The sequence below is a fragment of the Apteryx rowi genome, unplaced genomic scaffold, assembly GCF_003343035.1.
Source record: "Apteryx rowi isolate R43461 unplaced genomic scaffold, aptRow1 scaffold_112, whole genome shotgun sequence".
Lineage (NCBI taxonomy): Eukaryota > Metazoa > Chordata > Aves > Apterygiformes > Apterygidae > Apteryx > Apteryx rowi.
In genome coordinates this window covers 1521669-1544576 of record NW_020447331.1, presented here as the reverse complement: position 1 = coordinate 1544576, position 22908 = coordinate 1521669, and positions in this window count along the sequence as shown.

Sequence of the window (22908 nt, the reverse complement as noted above, 5' to 3'; positions counted from 1 at the left end):
AGAGGACTATATATCCTGATTACATTATGACATCTGTAGCCTTCATCCCTGCTGGAGAATAAAACGGTTCAGGCTGAAGTGTAGGACAGAGGAAGCACCTAAAGGTGAGCACAAAGAGCCAAATTCCCAGGTAATGTAAAGAGCTCCCGTGAAGAGAAGAGACAAGGAAGTGTGGTCAACAGAAGGGTGCAGTCAGGAGAGTCTTATAAACATGCTGAGAACACCATACATTTCTTCATAAATTTAAAGGTCAGAAAGGCACATTAAAGGATTCAGCCCAGCTCTTGTATAACACATACTGTCAAACTGCATACAGCCACTCCTGGGCTGGGCCTAGCAACTTGGGTTTGACTGAAGCTCACTTTGCAGAAAAGTATGTTGTCCTGATTTGAAAACATCAAGAAATGGAAGATCTTGAGAAGTTTTCCCAGATTCTTCCTTGAGAAGCCTAACCCAGGTTAAATATATATATATATATATATATATATATATATATATAATATGTTGTTTTAGTGACAAAACTTGAATTCACCTTCCAGTCATTGCTTCTGATTATGCTTTTCTTTGCTAGATTGAAGAGCCTTCAATATCCAGTATTTGCTTTCCTAGAATACTCCTACTTCACAGTCAAGTCACCTCTGTATCTTTCCTGCTAAATTAGACAGATAGGCAGCCCTAGGTTTCTCCCTACTGCTTCCGCTTAGAAGAAAGGAGCTTGCTAACTAGGTTGAAATTACATTTTAAAAGTACAATTCATTCCTAAAAAAGGAGAGAATGAAACAATTTAATCAGTAAAAAGGTCATTTTTTTTAAGGTGAGAAATGGCAGATAAAACAAATTCTGATAAAAATATCAACTCAGACATACAATGAGGAGTTTCCTTGTGGTCTGTTATTCAACCATTAGATGTCTCCGTGTGCCATTCTGGGTAGGGCACTGCATCTGGCAAACAAAAGTGACCAGACAGAAACTCAAGCTGAGTGGAAGCCCACTGACTTGTTGCTGTCACTGTGGATGTATTTCTTTCATACACACTTACTGCCTGAGATCAATGATGATTTTCTGAATGATGACAATAACTGAATGATTCCAGAGGAAAAGCTGCAAAGCTGAAGATATTAAAAAAAAAAAATCACTTAGGATTTTATTTATGCAGTCACAGGCAGAACCCTAGTTATTAATGTCAGTAGTCCCTGTACAAAGAAGCAGGACTGGAGTAGACAGCAGAGGCCAAGTTATGGATGGATATTTATTTACGTTCAGATCAGATACAATGATTTGGTTGGCCAAACTGTATTTACCTACCAGAGCCACACATGACTTTAGAAATCAAACAAGACAAGACTGCATCTTCAGCTGCTGTAAATTAGAATCAGTCCATTATCAAGTTAGTTTCAGACACTGGTGAGGTGGCTGGAGCAGTTACTGCTCACAGAGGTTGCCACCCCTACCACCGGGGCAGCCCTAAATGCCCCCCAAACCACTGCAGTTTACAGCAAGGCATGCTAAAGTAAACTTTGGTTTGGGGTTTCAGCCACAGCAGTTCACGATCAGCTTCTCAAGCATTTCAGCAGGATGAAGACCACCAGAACAGAAACAGTGAGGACACTTAGAAGTAGTAATAACCTCAGTCTTCTCAGTTTAATCTGCTTGTGTTCATGACTGAATCACTTTAGTGACAGGCACAAATAGCTTCACTAACATTTTCTTTGGTTGAACAGCAGATGCTTGAGGGCAATTGTTACACCTTTATTTATCTAGTATTTTGGTTAGCTAAATGCTGAGCTTACAACCCTAACTGATCTACAGAAGGATGCACCTCTTTTCCCTGTTAAGAGCAAAACATTGTAGTGTTCTAACCAACATTAACTATTCTGTCCACAAATCCTTTTATTTATTAAAACAAGCACAGGTAATTGGGCCTTTTTTAACCCTACTAATTATCAGCATTTCCTATGCTTCAATGGTTTATCCAAAAAAAAAAAAAAAAGGATGCAGCAGCAATAGCTGAAGTATCAGTTCCAGATTTACTTAGTCAACACACGGGAGCAAGATGGAAACACTCCCCTTTTCATTAACCAAAGGGCTGGCTTGGAGATGACACAGGGAATTTCACAACACTTCCCTTCTGCACAGATGAAAGGCTGCAGATTATTTGGTAGTGAAGGTGAGCCAGGGGAAGACAGGAACATCCAGGATGACAAGGCTGTCCACACCCATTAGCAACTTTTAACCAAAGGACTGACTCACAAGCAAATATGTGCCAGCTGCCTCTGCAAAACTATTTCTTTTGGATGGTATAGTGACAATGCTGCAAAGATTGGAGAGAAGAATTTGTTAGGAGCCCACGTGATGGCCTGCCACCAACAGACTGGAGCTTCAACTAGAGATAATGATGGGGTCAGCACACCCTACACACTTAAGGAGAAGTTTCTTGAGGCATTTGAGGACATTGCCTTTTTTCTGTCTTTGATGCTGTGCAAGACTTAGTGGCATTATATGCTTTACATGGAAAAAAAAAGCATTCATTTCATGACAACAATAAATATACTAAATGATTCAGTCAAAAATGTCCTCACTTCACCACACACAAGTCTCTTGCTCCCTCATCCTAACCATCAGGACTACAAACAGGATTATATGTTCTTCCTTTCTCTCCAATCCATGTTTCTCTCCTCTTGAGAACGTAGGCACTTAGTCTGGCAGCTCTGGAGCAGTCAGTTTCAACGACATACTTGGCTCATCCCACAAGTGGTTAACCAAGACACCAATAAACTACTCAGCAGAGGACTCCGGAGATTTACCTCGGCTGAATTCTCCATTGTGGTTGGATTCCAGCGACGTGAAGTTGGTTTCTGGCTCCAAGTCCGCTAGGAGGTGGCCAGAGCCTAAGACCCTAGTCTCTGGCTCCCTGCAGGCTGTGAGCAAAGGTTTTGGCTCTCCGGACCCAGAACACGTTGTGTCCTCTTCATTTGCTTTGGCATCTCTTGAATGGTTGGCTTGAGTCTTTCCTTGTCACTGTTGCAATAATGATTTGAAGAGTGCAGGGTCAAAGGAGGCCAGGGGAGCTGGAAGGCTCTGAATGGAATAATAAGTGATTTGTTCAGCCAACAGCAGACAGCAGGTTTGACTCTTTTCCAGGGCCAGGGCCATGCTAGAAAAGGTCTGAAGGTTTGACTCTAGGGGTACAGCTGGCAATTCAAAACCTCCTAGCATAGATGCACTTTCTATGGGCCAAAACAAGCCCATGTAAAAGAAATTTTTTGCCAGTGAAGTTTATGCCAGGTTCCCGAGCGAAATAAACAAAGCACTTCTGTGAAGGGATAAGGGAATGTTCACAACAGCTTTGATCAGTCTAGAAACATTACCTAAAATCCCACAGTCCTACCTGGTGTTTGATAGACCAGCAAACACTCCTACTATAGACCTGGCCGGGGTAGCTACCAGCCTGACCTGAAAGGAGGGAGGGATGGGCTCTGCAGTGGTGGGATCAGTGTCATATCATGTAACCAGCAGAACCTGGACACCCATTGGTAGCACTCCAGTGTAAATCCATCCCCTTTAATGAATTCATTTTTCCCTCTGGTAAGCAATGAATAAGTTCCTGACTTTTGCACCAGGGCAGAGCGAACAGAGCTAACTGGTGAGGTTAAGCCCTGGCTCTCTGCTCCCTTCTGCACAACTACCGAATGACTCCCCAAGGACAAGCAACTCTCCCCCTCCCATCCCCTGCCTGGGACCTTCCCCTCCTTTGGCTTTCTGGGCCTGCCCGCCCCCCCCCCCGGTCAGTCGGGAAGCTGGGCAGACAAATCTAGAGGTCACTTCAGTTCACTGAAGTGACAGAAAACTATCCATCACTTTTTGCCGGGTAGTTCAGGACAGTAAGTTAAATCAGCTCTCAAAGGAGCCTGATGAGTCCTGGTGCCAGCTCAATACAAACAGTGGGAGTGTACAGCCAGGGGAAGGAAGGGGAAAGGGGAAGAGAAGTCCCTTTTTCAGCAGAAATGAGCTGGTAGAGAGACTTGTTGCATTTCTGGGTCCTGTATCCTGTGTATCAGCTATTGAAGCAAAATTAAAGTAGTAAAATCAGGGAAAAGGAGAGCAAGGGAGGATAATCATGTCCATATAAGTTCAGATTGTTAGACAGGAGCGAAAAAAGAGCTCAGGTAGTCTTTAGCTGAATGGAAAAAGGAACATCACAGGGAGCAGCCTTGGCAGCACTATATCTCTTTCTGGAATTTCTCTTTCCAGCAGAGTACTGGCGATGCTGCAGATCCTTTGGGCTAAAGTTTAGCAATGTAGAGATTTAAAAGCTTGACTAAAATGGATTATTGAAGAAAAGGCTGTGTGGGGGTACATTGGAAAAAAGATCTGATTGGGGTGGGGAAGAACAGAGAAAAGCAGGAAGGGCATTCATCAGTGCCTCCTAGAAAGGCTTGAAAGGTTCCAGTAGCTGAAGTGGAAATTTGATGAACTTGACCTTGAAACAGGATGCAGTTTTCTGCAGGTGAGGATGATTAAACACTGGAACCATTTGCCAAGTGAGAGGAGGATTCACATTGCTCAAATTCTTTACAAGAAGATTAGATCTTTTTATGAAACCTATGATTTAATTCCATTTCTGCATAGAAAATCTACAGTCTATCCCAGAAGAGAGAGGGATGAAGCTGGCTAATCACTGTCTCCTCCTTGACCTAGAATCCATCCGTCTCTGAACATGCCATAGCTAATGACAGTCATAGTGCAACAAAGTCAGATACATTTGCTCCTTTCTCCAGCACATCCTTCTTCAAACAGGAGGTGCAGGGAGTGCTGGAGGACCAATGACTTTCTCATTTTTCTAACGCCACATGTGAAATTTCAGATGTTGGATACTTTGGCAAGCAGCGTTGGAAGAGTGTCTCTTCCAGCAAGGCTCCTACAGACATGAAGTCCCTCTTGAGAGCACGTACTCCCATCTTCCCTCCTACTCCTGGTACTGGTGGTACCTTCACTAGCAAACTACACTGGTCCTGAAGGTCCCACAGCAAGAGTGAGGTCAGGTCACCCTGCTGCCAGCGCCTGAGATGAGCTGTGAAGTGAGCAAGTGAGAGGCTCTCCTGCATAACACATGAGACTTGACAAGTCTGAATGTAGACGTGTAGGTTTTAGAACTTCCAGAGATTCCCTTCAAGCAGGTTGATTTCCATCAAAGGTGACACAGCTAATCTCTTCTCCCCTGTGCCCTTCAGAGAAGAGTGGAGCAGAAACAGAACCTGGCCTACAGGTTAATTTATATCCTGGCTAACTGCATGTTCTTGTTGCATTTGGCCTCTTTGTCCTATGCCTAGCTTAAATATTCTTCCTTGCCATGAGCATATCAGCCCATCCTCCAAATTTACGAGATAGAAAATGAAGTTACAAAAGAGAAAAGAGGCAAATTAGAAATTCCCTAGCCAGCAATCCCTGCAAGAATTATTCCCTTTCAGCTAGTATAAAATATTCTGAAGCTCCAAAACTGTTAAGATATCAGACCAACAGAAGTTTACACTCAAGGGATTGCTATGGTATCCATACCAGCATTAATCTTGCTATGCATGGTTCACGGATTTTAAGGTCAGATGTTTAGGATCATCCAGGCAGTATAATACAGACCACAGAATTTCAGCCAGAAGTTTACCCACATCAGTCCCAGTGTATTCAGTTCAGCAGATGGCTTGGGCAATACCTTCTTTCAGTTCAGTGAGATCTCTGATTTGTATACAATTCCTTTCTGTTTCCTTTGAAAATGGTGGCTGAGTTTAGAGGAAAACAGCAGGCAACAACAACAAAATCGTCTCCCTCAACACACCTCCCTCCCCACCCCAGAAACTTCGTGAGGAATTCTGAGTAATTTGCATCAGAGACGCTCCCACTTTATGCAGACTGCTGTAAAGTGGAAAATACCAGGTGACAGCTCCATAGTGGAGATGCTGCAACCCTCAGTGGGCTTATATAAAAAGCCATAATACACATAAAAGTCTAATGTGCCTTCAAAATTACCTCATCTTTTATTTAGAGGTTGTTTCACCCTTGTCTTCCTTTATCGCTCTTTATATGAGTGAAGTGGGGAAGTTGGGCAAAATTGAGGCAATTTAGGTTACTAAGTAGAACTACAGTTTACAGACAAAGCTAGACTCTGGAGGAAGAATTTCCTGCCACCACTCCCATAGCTAGCCACCTCTGTCCTGCAGTCAGCTTTATTTAGGTGGTTCTCAGCTCCAGCCCCCACCCTCCGCCTGGTGATAAGGCTGTCTACTAAAAAAGGAAAATACAAACAGAAAGCTATGGAGGGCCACTGAATGAAGGATAAAATAGCAGCCAGGCTTTTTGTAGCGGTGTCCTTTGTACCGTTAGAGTGAAAATTCCGGCAGCATTTCTATTTCATGGGGTCTGTACCTCCAAGGGGAATGACACACACACACACACACAAAAAAGAGTTTTGAGCACATCAGTGCTGTGAGTTTGAAATCAGCTTGAACTACTCAAAGACAACAACCAGAAAAACAGTGGAAAACCCCTCCTGGTGCACAGGGCAATGGAGGACACAGGAGAGAAGTCAGCTCCCAGCTCTGATCTGCTTGGCAGCCTGAACTCACATCACTTTCCTGTATCTTTGTTTTCTCCCTTCCACCCCTTACCTATTTTGAGGCTATTTGGAGCAGACAGTTTCTCACTGCACAGCACCTGGAACACTGATTAGGATCTCCAGGCTCTGCCATAATGTAAATAGTGAGACTCCAGTTGGCTTCCAGGTCCGCATGTCTCACCAACTACTAAGAAGTTAAAAATTTCTACTTGGAAAAAGGAAAGAAAGGAGCTATTAATTTTAAATTAGTAGTAATAGCAGATCCACAGCTAATATTTTTTTTCTGTTTAAAACAGAAATAGTGTTGAAGAGCAAGAAGAAGAAAAATTCCAAAGTTATTTTTTCTTCCTTTCCAGGAAATTCTTTTTATTCCCAGATAGCCCTCTTATCCTTGCTGGTATAAGTTATCCCTAAATTTATGGGGATTAAGACAACATTTGCACAGAAATTGGTCCTAAATGTCTGCTGTAGCATTTTTATGCCTTCACTGAAGCTGCTAGTACTGGGTATCTTCCAAGACCAGATCCCAGACTGTTGTCTGTAATTCTGACTCTACCCCAGCATTTCTATTGTATTCTGTTCCTCTGAAGGCCTTTTCCAGCAACTATTATAATGTAATCTGCCAGTGATATCACTGATGTTCCCCTCTCACCTAGCCAGATTTGAAAAACCTTCTGCAAACTGCTGAGCAAGCAGACTTCACTGACTCTTTTCTCTTAAACGGTTGAAACAAAAGCTCCAAGATGGAAGTATCCAAGCTCTAGCTTTCAAGAGAACTGAATTATGCAACAAATACAAACTCTGAAATTTAAGTCCAGATATAATTTAAATGCAAACCTGTGGTTTTCAGGCTTAGGAAAGTGGCACTGAATCAAATGTTTTCTAAAGTTGATTTAGAATTGATTTAATCCCTTTAGGTAGATGTTCTTCAGTTTGCTTTAGAGGATGACACAGACTTAACTCAGTAGCTAATCAATAATTTAATTTTGATCGCTAACTAAATGAAGCTTGATAAATATCAGACACTTTTAAATTGGGTTTAATTAGTATTTATGCATTTATTTGAGGGCTCTGATTCACTAGCTGTGGCAATTCCACACTGAAGCAACCTAGCCCCGTCCTTCTGCTGGATGTTACTGTTCCGTGCCCGTTTCAGAGGTAGCAGACTGTCCTCAGATACGCAGGGTTCAGTGCCCTGGTCCTAATGGGAAGTGATCTTGTAAACTTTATCACGATGTCCATGTTCAAAGGGTAGTGATGCTGGTGGTGGAGACAGGAAAGGGGAGGAGAAGACACGTCATGTGTGAGAGCAACATGAAAGAGGCAGCACGGGAGGAACCTGCCTTTGAATTTCCAAATGTGGGCAAGAGGTGGTTCGGAAACAACTGATGAGAACGATGAGTGGTACAGAAAGACGTCAGCACGAGAAGAGGTGGAAGAGATTACATCTGTTTCCTTTACAGATTATACAAACAAGAAGTGACATAGTGGAAGCATATAAAAGAATTAATGGTCTAGAGATGTTATGGCCACCTACCACTTCTCACAACACACAAGCTCAGGAACACCTAGCTAACCAAAGGCAATTACGCTTACACAGATGGATGTTTCTAAGGGTAAAAAAGCCTGAAGAACTCCTTGTCATCACAGGTCCCTGGCCATAATGGTAAATGAAGCAAAGCCTGGTTGTGGGCTGGAACACCGGCCAGCACCATCACTGCTGCTTCAGTATGAGCACCATCCCTGGCATTGCTTTGGTCCACACCAGTTCGCATTTCCTGGACAGCTCTGGGGATGGCTTGGGGGACAGCACAGGCCAGGAGCAGCTCCCACTAGGTCTTGTGGAAGAGGCTGCCTTGTTCTGGGGAGAGGGAAAGTTTAACTCCCTGACCACAAGCCATGCCAAACCTCTCACCTGTGGGCTGGAGAGCAGGCCTTGGCCTGTTGTGCACCCCGGCATGGCCCATCTGACCGAGACGCTAGCAGGCTTCCGAAAGGTGCGAGCTTCCTATCGGGATCTGGCATTGTGCTTGCCGGGGAAGGAGAGCATGAAGGCGGAAGCCAACCGCTTTTGGAGGTGAGAAAGAAGCATAAGCTTGACACACATTATTCCAGGTTCCTTCCTACAAGGTTTCTTCACAAGTTGCTAATGCCGATACTTGATGAGATGAACCATCAACCTGATACGGTGGTTCTTAGCCTTCTGTATTCCAAAACTGAAGCTATTAACCACTAATACATACAACCCAGTGGAAATGGTCATAACCCCATCAGCTGACTGGCTGTCACCCTATGGCTTTCCTATACATAATACACATATACATAGTTCATTCAGGACTGGTGCAGGAAAACTGCTTCAGCCACATTGGCCCTTAGGATTTCTGCTGTGGTGCTGGAAGTCCACACTTCTTCATGCCCTGACATAATGAGGGTGTGCATTTATCTATCATACTTTGTTTTAAATAAATATCAATATTTTTTTCCTCTGTGCTCTTCTTTCTTGTTTTGTCAAGAGCCATGATTTTATCATAGAAAACATTATGATGAAAAATTAGAGGCCAGTAAATACGTTAGAAAAGTGGTATCATCTGAAGAGATGTGATGGCTGCTCGCATTAGCTCAAACATCTTTCTCCCTGAAGCCTGACCCTAGGTATAAATCTGAGGAGCCTGACAGGACATAAAAAGACATACTATCCTGTTGACCCAGTTTTCATAGAGAGCAGTGTATATAATTATTTGGCTACCTGCTGTTGATAAACCAATCCCATGTGAGGTTAAAAATTATCCAGTTGTTTACTGGTGACACAGCAGTATGCTAGAAACCTGCACTGCAAACCTGTGCAACCACAGCTATGCTGGAGGGAGGTGTGGTGAGGCATGATCCAGGACAGAGATAGCTCTGCTGGCAGGTGTCCTTAGCACAGAGAAAGCTCTACAGGCTTTTTCTGAGGTGGTTTATTTTGTTCAGCTATGGTAAAATAAGTGATAGCACAAATGCATTGTTTCATTAGTAAGGTAGGATCCACACAAGGGCTGTATGTATCTACAGTGCTCTGGTGTACAGGTAAATAAAGCACTCCTGGAATGACTGTACTACTGCAGGAAAACCACTCCCTGTGGGCAAAGAAGATATACTACTGAAAGGGCAATCTTGCCTGTATAAACTGTGTTGACAAAGAATTTCTGCCAGAAAAGCTGTGGCACTGGGAGTCCATACTTCTTCAGGTGCCAGCAGGTGCAGTGATGCCGGTAGAAACACAGAACAAGACAGAGACTAGGAGGAATTTGCTGAGATAGCATTCTCCGTGCCTGCGCTGATGGTGTCACTCCTGTATAGTGCTAAGGCTAAGACCATCCACGCAGAGAACTGCAATGACTAGCTCCAGCAGTTTAGGTTCATGCAACGTGTTTTCCCTACAGACAGAGCCTGGTTACTCCTGTGCAGGGGGGGGGGGGGCACAGGTTGGGCAGACAGCGGTGAGCACACTGTCCAGATGTTCAGTGTGTTCTGCAGCCCTCTGCAGAAGGTTTCCAAAATAAATGCAGCATGGTGTAAATACAGCTCCTCACAAATCCCAGCCTTGCCACCCCTTCGTCATCCCTCACTTAGCCTCCCCTTGCCTTCCCTCATTTCTCAGACTTCTACTTTGCTTCCTCACAGGGTGAAAAGGTCTGAAGGAAGACAATATATTTTTTTTAGATATCATTTTGTTTTCATGTAGAATACAGAACCTTTTTAGACCACCCAATTGGGGTGTGAGAGACAAGGATTTATGTGTTTCCATTTTTAACAACTAAAACATTTCTTTTTGTATTTGATGTATCCCAGAACCTTCATGAATACCCCCCAAAAAATAGTGATATCACTGTTATTAATTCTCCTAAAATTTAGTGACATATCTGGGAAAGCATTTTCACTGTAACTTAAGGTAAGAGTACAAATGGATATAATTGCATAGGCATAACTCTCTATTCTTTCTTGTTTTTTTTTATGCCATTTGTGAAGGGATTTAAGTTCAGCCAAAATAGTCCAACTTCTTTTGGAATAAAGGTGTGCTTCTTAAGATAAATAATAGCTATACTACACAGTCTAATACATTGGTTTTAATGGTAACGGTATAATGCACCAAATCTAATTCCTTTATCTGCCATTAGAGCTTACATCCTGATTTCATGCAAAATTGGAGTAAGCTATTAATAGCAGTGGACTTCCTAAAGATTTACTCTAAATTAAAAAAAAAATCTTCATCTACTCTTAATGTGCAAACTTCAAATGCTACTCTAATACAAACACAACTGAACGGTAAACCAGCTCATTACATCTCAGGTCTGTGCTAAGTAATGAATATGCTGCATCAAAATGATCAGTACAGGCAAGTTTTCCTCTAACAAGATTTCCTCAAGACTAGCCACCTAATGAACAGGGTTTAATCATGGTACTCACCCATTTTCCAAGAATTATTCCAATTTGCACTAACACAGAGAAAGTACACATCAGACCTAAGTCCCATGTATGTATCACATTTCATTAGGCCTGTGTGATCCACCCCCCCCCGTGAGATACCCTATTTATAACATGGTTTAGTCACATCTACTGGGGGAACCCAAACAATGCTGCAGCTCCCTGTGGCATAGCCTAACAATAATGCAGTTATTAGGACCTTTCTACTCAGCAAGCCAAGCACAGCGCAGTTCCTCTGTTGAGAAGAAAAAACTTTCCTGACCCACCAGAATGAGACGGAGATGATTGTACCGTGGCCCTTGATTGCAAGAAATCAGTTTGCAGTGGAGGAAAGGCTCAAAGGTGACCAGAACTGAATCCCCTTGATGGCTAAGCAGTGTTGAAGGGGTCTGGTTGCTCTGCTGCTAGGGGAGCTGCTGTGCCCTGGTACACTCAGATGTCATCATTACCAGGTTGGCTTTGACAAAGGCACTGTATGAAGTGTTGTGGGTGGGAGAGACAGGCTCCAGCTCCTCCTGTGCTCCTGCTCCTGCTTTTGTCCCACAGAGATTGTACTTTACACAGCTCAGCTATTAAGGCAGCCAGCTGGCTGCAGAGCCCAAGGCAAACCAACAGATGGGCTTGCCTCCTTGCTCATAGTCATCCTCACAAACTATGAGCAAGTGCTTGCTGGCCTTGCCTGTTTTCCTGGCTTGCTATCATAGCTTCCATTTCTGCTTCCAGTCGGGGTAAACCAGGACTGAAGCAAATCTTAGTTTTCCACATTTACCTACAGAGACACAGTATCAATATGGGGCTTGCCACCAAGTGAGGAACCTGAGCTATCCCTAAACACATTGGTCACCCCATGATTGTAATCACCCAGAAATATATTCTGGTGTAATGAAGCTGGTGTTATGATTTCTCATTAATGGCAGGACAGAACTGCTGCTGGACAGAGGGAATCCGTGTTGGCTGTTAGCCCACAGAATTCCCGACTCCTGAGCAAAAATCCCTCACCCACTTGCTAAAGTTGATTCTGCTTCACTCCAGCTACAGGAATAATGACATAAATGGCCCATTACCAAGGGAAAGCTCTTCCCCAACTACCTATATGGCTTCCAGACCAGGAGATTGTAGGTCCAACTGGAATGCAGCCTTGCCTATAGGAGTTGTGCTAAAAAGGGGATTACTTAGGGAGCGGAAATCCAACCCAGAGACTGGGATTTTAAGAACGTCTCTTTAGCTCCCCAGCAGGAGTGGGATCAGCAGGTTGGACCCATAGAGCATCAGGCCATCGTAGATTTACAAGCACCCTCAGGCGCACCTCTGAGCTCCAAGCTACACTCATCTCCCTCCCACTCCCTGCAGACTCTGCCTATGGCAATGTGGAGCACCAAAGTTTGCCTTCAGGAAGAATGTTGAGCTGTCTCATGTCCCAGCCTGTTTCCCTTCCCACTCCCCTTCTCTAGCCCACAGACTACCACACTGCAGTCTACATGTTTATCCCTTCCACAGGAAATACCATTTATACCAGCCCAAACCTTTCAGCTCACTTATGTGCAGGTCGCTGGCCTCTATTTAAACGTCACCTCCAAAGCATTAATTTGGCAGGGAGTATGGAAAATGGCAGCGTGTTACATTAACCCGCATTTCTCTCTTCATTCACCCTTCTTAATCAGTGTTTGGAAATGTATTAACATGGGACTAAGCCACAAAATTTGTATCTGGGCTTTTCTCATGTTCGGAGGAGTTGAGCTAGCACCAGAGCCTGGTGAACAATCACCTGTTCCTTATGTCGTACCTGAAAAGTCGTGTAAAGTAGTGTCTCACTCACAGAATTCCCTTCTTCTGGATGAATATAAAGTGTCATTGTGATCTTTTCCCCACTTTCCCTGCTCTAAGCCACCAAACAATCATTTGGTCCAGATGCTGACACTGTTCAGAAGCTTCCAGCATTTCTAGCTTCACCAAAGTCTTTGCCTACAGGTGATGATGTAACAAGAAGGGAGCAGTGAGAGTGGATGAGTTGAACAAACTTAAATCTCCCTGTAGTTAATTTGGGTATGAATATATGAACTAGCTATCACTCAGTTTCATGGGTGTATGTGATATGTAGACAAGGTGCAAATTTGCAGCAAGGTAGTTTACCACAGGCTTCTTATTGCCGTGAAATAGCTGCAAAGAACGGTGGCAAAGGGAACCAGAAGATCTCCTCTGCTCTTCCCTTGTGTGGTCCACCCCACCCTCAAGGTGCTAAGAGGCAAGTGAAGGTCTGAATTCCTGGTGTGTCACCTTCAATGGTGTATTCTCTCCTAGATACTTATACAGGTAGGAGACAGACACGTTCATTAACATCAACAGGTATAAAGGCATTAAGGAGTCATGAAGTTCCTGAGGCAGTTGAAAGGGACATGAAGAAATCCATCCTCACTTCTTCCCTCTCCCGAGGGCTTCACATGGCCAACGCAAGAAACCACCCTTGGCACTGGGAGATCTTTAAGGGGCAGTTGGCATTGCCAAGCAAGTGATGCCACCAAGGGTAACTGCCAGTAACAGCACTGTGCCAGGGCCAGCAGCTCCTCACAGACATTACCAAAACACATGTGTGTATTTGACTACCACACTTCTTCCCCCAGATCTTTTCCTCAGGTTTTCAACAGGACTAACCTATATGGTAGCAGAGGTAGGTCTACGCTGTGGCATTTGCTCAAAACAGTAATGCAGTGATGCATAGACATATCTGAGGCATCTCAAGGCTGTCCAGCTTTGGTACAGGCCCATGTTCACTGTCCACTGATCTCAGAATTGGGTGTAAAACCTGTATGAGCAAAGCAAGGTAAGTGAACTTTGCCTGAGTTCTGAGCTGCTACAGCGCACCAGGTATTGAGGTTTGATGGTTTAAAGCTGCTCAATATTTTTCTCAACCATAACTTTACAAGCACGTAACACACTTACACCCTCTCAACTCTATCATTTTAAACAAGTGATCTACAAACTGGGTCTTAAATGTTCAAAGTCCAGAAAAGCTAACAGCAATCAGGAATATTCATCATGTAAAACAATCTGGGAGATTTCCCATTTCTGGACTCCAAGAAATATCCCATCTATTCAGCATTTAGTAAACAGCAGCTTCTGGGCCTCTTCAGGGAGGTGTATAACACCTCTCACATTGCCAGTGGTGCAAGAGAAAATGAAGGAACATGTAAACATAATGATAATCTTGTCCCTTCCAGTCAGAAATATCATGACTAAATTCCACTGCACACACGTGCATGCACACACACACACAGCCTTTAGCTTCACGGATGTAACATCACCAGGGATCATTTCTTTTTGGTTTTGGGGGGAAAAGATGACAAGGAAAGATGAGAAAAGCATAACCTGGAAGCAGAGAAATCTTCTGGTTAGACATCAGAGCACCAACAACATATTAGCTGTAGATATTAGCACATTATTTGTGGGGGTTAGCATCCATACCTACCTAAACTTCTGATCACGCATGTAGATACAACTTGATTTTCTTGAAGCACTTCATAGTTTCAACTCATGTAATCTTTTTGTGTCAGACTGTTAAAAAAAAAAAAAAGAAATAAAAGAAACAAGAACACACAGCCTTTAATAAGGAGCAGAGCTAGATGGTGCCAGAAGTGGTATGTCCTTTTTTTTTTCATTTCTGTTCTCACCAATGACTAGATCCACTTCACCCTGCTTTCCCATGACATGCACAGGAGGGTATATCTACACTAAAAGAACTAGACTGAGCTATATTGGTACAGGAGGGTTATCCTAGATCCTTTAAGTGGTATGATTTGGACCTGCAGATAAGTCCTAATGGAAGTGAATAGGAAGTGGAGATGTTCCCAGCTTCCCAAACACACAGGGAGCAACAGGACACTGGGTGCTTCCCAGATTCCCTTGCTCTATTCCTGTATGCATATGCCAGGTTGGACAATGTCAAACATTGCGTACATTACAAAATGCTCTTTGCTCTTCTAAATCTCCCTCCCCCATTCCTGTTGCTCACACTGGAGTCTCTGTAGAGCAAAGGCAGTTGGTACGGGCAGTACAACATACTTGGCCCTGCACTATGAGGTCTGGGCATGGTTAAAGTGCCTTTGCAGTACAAATGATAACAGTCACAACAATGGTTTTAGCTCGCTCAGGACCTCCTCTTTCCAGTCTAAGGCTGGATGTAAATAATGTTCTTGTCTTCTAAGAGATACCTCTGCCATGCTTGACTAGGTGATAAGTAGAAAGAAGAGAGACACTCTTAACTGCTGATCAAGAGGGAGGAGAGTGATTAGCATCCTCCGGGGAACACCTTACTGATGACTGCGGCTTTGCATTGTTGAGGGTGGGAGAAGCACAGAGATTCCTCCTCCACAGGGCTCTCAGCTGCTGATGAAGTCACTTCTACATTAATCCCTCAGCACAGTGCTTGTCAGGTCGATTTCTGATCAAAGCCTTTCTTGCCACTGCAGTCACAATTGCAAGGCAGCATAGCTCCCAACTTTTCAGTTTGAGAAAGGGACATAATCTGATCTTTGGTGGGAGAAACAGCTGGCTAGAGTCTTCTGAAGTAGAAAACAAAACAAAACACCCAACACCCTGCAGAGGGACCAACTAGTAACAGGATGAAAATAGGTCTCTCATAATGGAGTTTTCAAGTTGAGGGTTGTGGACTTGGTTCCCTTATAGCTGAATTTGATAGGCTGAATCTCAGCAGTTCCCTGGAATAACCTGTCCTGGTCAGTAGGGCACAGTCAACTCTGGGGACCCAGCCTGGCTTCTGTCACGCAAAAACTCAACCAAGGCAAGGAGAAGAAACGGGCACAGCAAAGCAGCATGGCTCATATGAAGTCAAAGCCAGGACTAGCACGCAGGCTTCCTGAAGCTCAGACTTGATCTTGAGGAGCAGATCAAGGCGGATGTGTGGTAAACCCACAGCACTGATTTGCATTGCTGAATACCAACAGACCCAGGCTCTCTCTGTCCCCATTGCCCTCTGCAGTGGAAGTAAATGGCATTCAGGTGGCCCTGTACTCATGCTGGGTTTTTTTGTTGGCAGCTGCATTGCACCTGGACCTGAGATGGTTAGTCTGGGTAGTGCTGCAATGCACCCTGTCATCTTCTTGCTGAGGTCTCCTCAGCCCGAGCAATAGAGGTGTAAGCACATACCCAGTAAGTCACCCTCTGCACTGCAGGATCAAACTGTGCTTTAAACATCTCAGAAAAGAGCTGTGACAGGAGGTCCCTCCCTCCCAAACACAGTTGCTCTCCTGGCAAAGGTGGGCCCCAATGTTCTGCTGGCCTGATTGCACGGTATGACACAAATGCCAGCCAGATCAGAAATGCATCTATATCCAGCAGTGACCTACCTTTGGATAGCATAGGAAGCAAATACATCCTCACAATTTTTAGCACAGCCCTCTTGCTAAATTTGGCAGTCCTAGCCCATAGCAATGATTTCCTTTCTCCCCTCTTTTTATACTTTTTATCTCCCCATATTATTGCTCACAGGAAACATACATTTTTAAGCATAGTATTTCCTTTTTCAGTAAAATGCAGCAGGACATTCCACGGGTTAATTATAAATTGGTTTAAAAAGCATTTACCTAGAAGTGTTTTAAATCCACTTCCCTTAATTTCATTTGATGCAGCATATGTCTTGCAGTGCAAAGGGGAGATGCAGCTTTATTGCCACTATCTGCCAGATGAACATGTTCATCATCAACAGTGCAGGGAGTGATAAGTCTCTTATCTGATACAGAGAGACAAAACACTCCCTCTTTCTTATCAACAAATTGAGTTATCAGCCAAGTGAAGTAGTTTTTCGGTAGCCTTTCTGACTGTGTTTTGCTTTTAAATCCATACTGGCAGCAAATGTTCGTGGATGTATTTCCCTCTCTCATGCTCATTTCAAAATGCAGCAGCAGCCACAGATAAGCATGCTTCATCTCCCCAAGATGTTTAGTTTAAGTGCTGTTAAGCAGTTTTGAATTTGTTCTGATTGCTTGTAAATGAAACTACACCGAAGGTAACAAAAATGATGCTAAAAGAGTAATCCAAAGAGATTAGAGGAACACAGAGACTGTAAGACTGCAGAGCTGAACCCTGCTGACATGACTATCATTAATGGCATGGAGCACACTTTTCTGTACTATCCCTTAATTCTGGGTGTCTGATTTGAGACAATTAGGACAAGGAGACATAGGCAAGTGCAAGCCTTGATCTAACCACAGCAGCAGTTTTGCTATGCCTGGCTGCATATGCCCAAAGGGATTCAGAGTTAACTGCCCAGTGTAATAAAGCTACACTGAAGTTGTGGTTATCAGCCAAGGGGCATCGTTAGGAGACTGTAGGACAGCAACTAAATGCATGAGCAAGTTTTTGGGTGAGAAGAGTCAGAAACTCTCGGTATTCTGGGGCCTTTGTAGGAATCTTCTTGATGGTGTGCTGTCCTTCAGAGCACTCTGCGCTGTGAACAGCAGCTCCCAAAAGCTTTGCCTAGAGTCCTACCCATAAGAAAGCTTTCAGGGAAAGGTGTCAGCATCCTGTTAACTTGAGCAGAGGAGAAATGTTTCTAGTTATTAGCTGGTATTTCTCAGTGCTCAGGCAGTATCATTTTGGTTGAATGTTGCTGGAAGCTTACCTGTAACAAGGAGAGCACAGAAAAAGGTTTGTCCTTGACTGCACTTAAGAGTCCATCTGTGCTCAACATCAGCTCAGCAACATCCTTCTTAAATGTGACTGTTATCATCTGTAAACCAGGCCAAACAAGACATGGTAGCAGAAACACAAGGACCACAGACATCTAAAGTCAGACACGTTTCTTGTAAATACGTATAAACTCCCTGCTACAAGTTCATCTTCCTCCCTTCCATAAAGGCAGGATCAAACAGGAGTCCCAGGGTGATCTGTAATGGCTGAAGACAAGATAATCGGCATTGCACCTGCTGAGCAAGATGAGCAAAACTAGCGAGCGCTCTCGAGTTTGCTCAGCACAGCACCAGCCAAGGGACCTCAGACTATCTTCACTAGCAGCTTGAACAAGGTCCTTGGAGGTTGTATTGATTCAGAAGAGGAGACTACGTACATCCTGAGGAATCAGGTACATACAGCTAGGAGCTGGAACAAGAGCAGTAACACCTCAAATTTCTCCAGTATTTTCACAGCACATACATGTTTACTTCTTTACTAATTCCCCCTCTACCAGGCTACTTTCTTTCCCAGAATGTTTTTCTGTGGCAGAACCTGTTAATTTGGTAGCAATCAGCTGCTTTAAGGCAGCTATTTCGCAACTAGCTGCATTATTCCTGGAAAGATTATATACTCTCAACTTTTTGTAGAAGGGACAGGGAAGTGGGATATTAATTCTCTAAGAGACAAGAGATAATTATAATAATGGTCCAGCTGACAATAGTTTCAATAGTTTGCAGCCTCTCTGTCAGCTGACGCATTCCTTCCTCCAGATAATATCTGATATGGTCAGGTATCTCTGAAGCTGTGCCTCCACAGGATGTGCCATGAGAACTACAGTGAGGTCTCTGCTCTTCTGCTCTCATACCAAACTTGCAAGGAAGTTGCTACAGGAAGGTGTGTTTATTTCTCTTGAACATTGTTTTCTAATAACTTTCAATCCTTTACTCCCTTCCAACTGTGATCACGCTTTGGAGCGCCTTCCCACCGCAGGCCTCCTTGGGTTTCTGGGCTGTGGGGTTTCCCCAATGGCTTAATGTCAACTCTGCACACTTGTGGATGCCGTACGGGGGTCAGCTGTGGACACGCAGAGGTGCAGCAGGACTCGCTCCGGCTGCCTTGCACACACTCCTCTTTCCATGTGGGTCTTTCCATGCAGAGGGCTTCCATGAAGGACACCCTGTCCTGCCCGGTTATGCTAAGGGACTGAAGCAACGCTATGGGAGAGGTTCTGATCACATCGAGCTTAAAAGATCAAGGCTGTTTTAAAATTAAAGAAAGCCTTGACAGTGTTGGTACCTGAAAGGATCACTAAGTAGTTGCAAATAGCTTTAATACTTTAAAGAGGACTTAATGAAGGAGAGCCAGGCCATTCCGACAATCTGATAATTGCAGAATGAAATGCAGGGAATGCAGACGCCAAGCGAACGCCTGACAGACTTTTCAGAGCTGATTGTTCTGAAACAGCTTTTTTCTTTTTCTTTTAAGAGAAATTTAAATTAACCAGACTTTCAAAAATAACTGTTTATCTTTCACAAGAGCCTTGAAGATCTTCTCATTTATCATGCACTTAAATCAGTGCAGATTTCCTGTAATTCACCCTTAATCCACAGCTGGAGAAAACTCTCTTCTATTAAGGAATGCCAAAACTATTGGTGTTAACTCTGCTCCCTCCCAATCATTCATGCCAAGAAGTGCTAATTTCTGTAGGAAGGGCTGTTACAAAGTCTACTCATATTTTCTGGGGCTGCTTCAATGGGACTTAGATTGGTTTACAGGTAAGGTATTCAAAACAACAAAAATAGCTAGAATTATGTAGCTGGTATTGAAATTTTAAACTAAGAGAGCTGTATATAAATCTGAATAGGTTTCCTTTTTTATAATTAAAAATAAACTAATCAGGAACTGCACTGTTTGAACACAAACTGATATTTGATACCCAAGTAACTGCAATAGTCAGAAAGAACTCCAAAGTGAAACTCTATGTAAACAAAGTAAAATTAATAGCTGTGGTAATTTACAAAGAAACACAAAAGGTAACGACCGTGTACAACACAAAGACCAAATCCAGTGAAAAGGACTTTATTCCCAGTATTCAGAAAAGTTGTTTACATTGAAGATATTGTCCTGATGCTGTATTCAATTTTACAGTTGCATAGAATAAGATAAAGTGGGATAAACATATACATATAAATATATAAACAGATAGATGATGCTAAATCACCTTTAAAAACAGCTTTACAAATTATTCTAAGGTTTTGGTGTCTCTAAAGACTTGGTTTCATACACACTGTCAGATAAAAAAATTAACTATGAAGCAAACTCAATATCTAAAATCTTTTGAACAATAAAAATAATGGAAAAAAAAAAGTCTTAATGCTAGATCCTGAGCAGGATTATTTCAAATGTGCTCTGGTTTGGGTTGGAGATTGGTGTTTGAAGCAATTCAGGCTCTGTCCTAATTCTCTTGATGACAAAACTTACTTTCCTGGGATTTCAGTGGGCTTCTGTGAGGTATAAGGTACTCGGTGCATGACACACAGCATCATAACACTTTCTTTCCCTGGGCCTCTCCCCTCTTTCTTTTTCTCCTGTTTCATTCTGTGCATTTCTCTTTTCCTGTTGGGAATACATGGACTGAACTTTTCTGCAGTGAGGATTATAAACCGGCGGATTAGGAGAAGCACAACGCGGAAGAAGAGGCTGCAATGTTTGCTGCAAGCGCTCTTGGGCTCAAAGCTGTGAGCTTTAGGGAGAGTAAAGTTGCGCCAGATTCCACTTTAGCTTACCCCACGAAATCGCCGTGTGAAGGTGGATGGACACAAGGTGAGGAGAAGCACAGCCTTTGCTTCCCCAAGCAGACAAGCGTTCATTATTTGATATCTCCTATTCCCGGTTTAAAGCCAGCACATTTCTCCCCCCCCCCCCCATAACATTGTGATCTTCATACTCATTTGCCGATGACAAATCATACAGAAAAGCCGTTGCTCTCCTCTGCTGATGTACGGTCGCTCTGCAGACTTGTAGTCCACAGCCGAGACTTGCGGTGGCAGCGTCAGCAATGACAGAGGGTGCCACGATGCTGGTCCTGCTACAGCTGCCGCAGGTGGCACCTCTGGGTCTACAGTTTTTACCGCGGTTCGCAGACAAGTGACAGTCGCCCTCTGGGAAGCCCGCGTCCTTCCTTCGCGCCGGAGAAGTCCATTCAGAAGATACTTGTTCGTGCAGCGTGTGACTCTTCCTGAGCCTRGGAGAGAGGGGTAGGAAGATGTTATTAATTTAGCAGATGCTGCGCAGCTTGCAGAAACACTGTCAACTTCTGCCTACACATATCTAATCTCCTATTGTTAAAGAAATCACAGCCGCTCAAAGCAATGGAAAAGTAATGTGTTTCTTCTCCTGGGTCTTACATTAATAAGGCAATTCCGATTCTTTTTGCCTCTGTAAACCATTGGGCCTGATTTCTTTTTTTTTTTTTTTTTTTTTTTGCATTGGGATCTTTTAGGGCAGCCATGGAGATTAATGATTCCCTGCATGAGTGCAATCAAATATGCATAGGTGCGCTAGCCTATTTTAATAGCTCTGAGTGTGAGGACCAATTCTGTTTGGGTAAACTGCCTATCCAGGGAGAAGTGAATATGTAGTTAGCACTTTACAGCTTCTCACTGGGAGGAAGGCCGGCAACCTGCAAAGCTGTGAAGAGCTCAAGCGAGAATTTTGGCAGATATTTCTGAAGGAAGCTATTAAATCGTTGCTGACCCTAAAATTATTATACAGTTCCCTAAAAAAAATTGCAGATATGCCTTGAAAATACAACATACAGCAAGTGACATGGGCACAAATAACTTTGTGAACTATCTCAGGGGTTTCCAGACACACAGAGCTGTGAGAGTTTTCTCCACCATCTCCGCTTCTTCCTCCTTTTTTGCTTTCATTCTGGTTTTCACAAGTTCCCATTCGGTCACTACATACAAATTCCACCCAGGTTATTGGCTCAGCACCCTCCCATTTCCTATTTATCACTAAATTCCCCATGTCAAAGCAAACACTTTGATTCTGTATCCTTAATGTTATACTTGTGTACTTATTCTTCTCCTATAACAGCTATTTTTTCAAAATGACCTTTTTTATTGGGAATTTATACTTGTTCCTTTCATATCTTACCCTGTGTTCTTTTACAGCTTGAGTTGGACACAAGAAATCACAGCTAAATGTCTTTCTTCGTCGGCGCTAAAACAGGCATGTAAGAGCTGCCCTGGTACACCTCAGAGCTGGTTCCCCAAGAAAAAGTGAACTTACAGTCTGATGAGACCTGAAGGAATCCTACAGAATATTTTAGAGAATGTTTCCTCTGAAAGCTGTGTTGTTTTAATAGCACATTTCTTCCAATCATCCTTTCTTCTTTTTCAATTCATATGAAAACAGGGTATTTTAGAAGTCCATCTGCTCATGTTACTTATTCCTCACTTCAAGTCATAATCCTCTGTGATACTACAGTTAATTGCTCTGTATATGATTATATTGCATCACAGACAGAATTATGATTTTCAACCCTGTCTGCACTGGAGTAATTTAAAAATATTTCTACTGTTACCAGCACCAGCTGAGTTTCAATGGCATTAACAATTCTGAGGACACTTACTGTGTATCAGGCTACTTTGATGCTGTGCTTAAGCAGATGAAAGTGCCTACACCAAGTTTTACACTATAGTTATAGCTAGATTAATTCGGATCTTGCACCTTTCTGCCTGAGTTCAGGCCTGCCTTTTGTCACGTTATTTCCATTCACATCAGCAACCCTGAAGGTCTGCTGCAGACAGAGGTGGTTTTTTTTTTTTTTTTTAATAGCACTATGTATTTTAAGCCATCTCTGAGCAAGGGTAAATGTGATTCTTAAAATGTCAGTAGGTGAAGCATCCACATGATGACTGCACAACGGCTCAGGTCGTTGTTTGACCAAGCTCCATACAGGTTTTTACCCTTCCTCTGTAAACCAGTCCCTCCTCTGCTAGGTAACAAACGCAATAGAGCCGGGCAGCAGAACGGGGCCAAAATTTCAGGCGGGGCGCCATGCTCTGCGAGGAGTTTGATGCTGGCGAATCTTCTGAGCGGCGAAATTGCGCTCAGTAGATAGTGTCACTTAAAAAAAAAAAAAG